This window comes from Chiloscyllium punctatum, chromosome 5 (assembly GCF_047496795.1).
Source record: "Chiloscyllium punctatum isolate Juve2018m chromosome 5, sChiPun1.3, whole genome shotgun sequence".
Classification (NCBI taxonomy): domain Eukaryota; kingdom Metazoa; phylum Chordata; class Chondrichthyes; order Orectolobiformes; family Hemiscylliidae; genus Chiloscyllium; species Chiloscyllium punctatum.
The window spans coordinates 70,785,504-70,788,414 of record NC_092743.1 but is presented as its reverse complement, the minus strand read 5'-3'; positions in this window follow the sequence as shown (position 1 = coordinate 70,788,414).

Sequence of the window (2,911 nt, the reverse complement as noted above, 5' to 3'; positions counted from 1 at the left end):
ATCAATCAGTAGACAGTACTGATTTGAACCTGACTTAGAGGTGCTCAATCCTCTAGACAAAGAACACCCTTAGAGCTGACATAGTTTCATGAGTTCAGGAGTTTGAAGGAAATCTTGATCAGTTTTATGGAAAAGGTTTATCATCTACTGGTAAGTTAGCTACTCATCAATACCTCCACCTAATGCTACAATTGTATAAGTATTTGGAACTTTTCTACAGTAGGACTACTGAGGGACCTTTTGCTGACTTCAAGACTCCTGCACATTTTCTCTTAAACACCAGTCAACATTCCCCATGGAATATAGAATTTAGAGAATAGACAACAGGTGCATCTGCTGAAAAAGACATAATGAGCACAGGGAGACTGCAGCAGGAAACCATATGCTACCCAATGTGTTCATCAATCAATTTTTTGATCTGAACTTCAATGACTGGTCAAGATTTTCTGACCCCTTTGCAGATAGCCATGGACTTGGGTGATCAGCAGGCAAACATCAAATCCTGTGGGTTTGTGTCTGAGTAAAGTGTTGATGTCATTGATCCATTTTTAGATTTTACCAAGGGCAAAGAGCATGTCAAATAGGAAAGGCACACAGTTTTAATAAAATATTACTTAAGGTAATGAAAGAGGAAATTAGTTAGTATTTCATGGGTTTTTTTCCAATTGTTCGATAAGTGCACAGAACCAGCAGGTTTAAATGCTCTGTTGGGTATATTAGGAAAGACGTCAGCCAGCACTTCAGGTCAATTCTGCATTCAGCCACTGTCAATTGAAGTTGGATATCTTCACAGAAAAGCTGGGCAGCATGGTTTGCGTATTTTGCAGTGAAGAGGGAAGTTCAGGTCTCTGGGATTTGGGGTTGAGCCTCCATAACTTCATTGAAAGGAAAGTGAAGAATGGTGGGGGTGTTAGTCAGAGGTAACATCTAGGAGAGTGGCTGGTGATAACAGTACCCACCTGCCATGGAAAGCATTCACTCAGGAGGCAGATCATTCAGTGAGAAAGAGATTGACTATCTCCTGGAGTATAAGATGCAAATAATGATGATGTTAATCTGATGTTAGCAGAAAAGAAGTAGGCAGAATAGAAAGAAGCGTCTAAAGAGAGGTTTTAGATACTGTAGGTTACTACAGTTCTCTGTTCTGCTATATAGATGTAAATAAAGAATGTTCCAGTATTGAAGGAGCAAAAAAGCAATACTCGAGATTAAAGAGCCAGACATCTTGAAGAGTGTATGTGTAGACACCCACCAGTATACTGATCCTAAGGAGAAGTATGTTAAGAACAGTGTTAGCCTAATGCATAGAACATGGTTCTGGAAGCTTTTGCTGTACAGAAAAGCTGGAGGGAGCACTGGTCTGTAGTAGAGTTTATCACCAGAATTGCAGCAAACAGCACGAGTGTGATTTATCTGAAGAATTCACAAAGAGGAAAATTGAGATGGTAACATTCTCTATGCACATCACCGTGTTCAGAAAAGATCATCTGGGCAAAAAAAAAGTCATACCATTGACACTTTTTCTGGAATTTGCAGTTTAACATCAATCTGTGATCTTTATCCTCTCCTATGAGCTCTAAAATCATTTTCACATTCTCCCCATGTCTGCGTGGGTTTCTTCTGGGTGCTCTGTGTTTCTCCCACAGTCCAAAGATATACGGATTAGATGGATTGGCAATGCTACATTGCCCATACTGTACAAGGATGTGTAGGTTATGTGGGCTAGCCATGAGAAATGCAGGGTTACAGGGATAAGGTCGGGGGATGAGACTTGGTGGGATGCTCTTCAATAAGTCAGTGTGAATTTGTTGGGCCAAATAGCCTGTTTCCCCAGTGTAAAAATTCTATTCTATAAGATCCTCTCCTTACTGGTGATGAGGAGACAATTAATGGGCATTTCATCACCTATCTCAGCTCTGCCGGTCCCTAATGTAGTTTGTTTTCTCCTGCAACAGGGCAAGCAAGGGGATGAGTGAGATGAAAGTCCTGGTACAGCTGTTTGTGTTTGTGCAAGTGGAGGAAAATATTGCAGTGAATAAGAGGTACAAAGAGTAGGAAGGGTTAGTGATTTGGGGAAGTGGGTTGTATAGGAATTCTTGAAAGAAGGTGCTGCATGCAATGGTGAAAGTGGTAGACCATGAGCCTTGCTGGAATGTGGGTGCAGTAGCTTTATTAGAATAGGTGTGAGGTAGTAGTGAGAAGAGCTCTTTGAAGTGCCATTGTAGGCATGATTGACTGAATAGCCACTTACTGTATTGCAACAATTTTGTGATTCAGTGAGAATGATGGCACTTACCTTTGCAGAGCATAGAAGAACATTAACCTTCCTCCAGCACTGCTGGGCATTCCTTTGGACTATGGACACTGCACTGACCCAAGTGGAAATTTCAGACCAGGCTGGTCTTAGTTTCCTTTGCAAATTCATAGGAAAGAGAATGGCATTCCTCTTTAGCACCCTGACCACTAGGATCATGAGGTCAGAAAATTAGGGTGCCAATTTGCCTCTGTCAGCAACTGTGAAGGGTTATTCTTGCAAAGTTTGAACAGAGATTTAAAAATGGTGGCAACAGTACAAGCCCTAGAAGTCCCATGATAGCATGGTCACAGCAATCAGAGATTCATGATACTTATATAACAAAGCAGGTAGTAGAGAAATATGTGAGATAGCCCAATAATGCTCATTGAGATATACCTTCCATGAAACTCCCTAAAATTGATACTTGGGGCAGTATTTTACAAAAAAAATCAGCAGAGATCTTTCCTTAATTCTTGTTATTTGGAAGGAAAATGGGAGAAGGGTGCTCTTTCTATCCTGTTGTTGTGAGTTTAGGGTCAAACTCTGTTTAGTCTCCTAAAGTAATATTGCTGGACTTCATGGTATGTTCTGCAAGAACTCTTTATTTACAGCTTG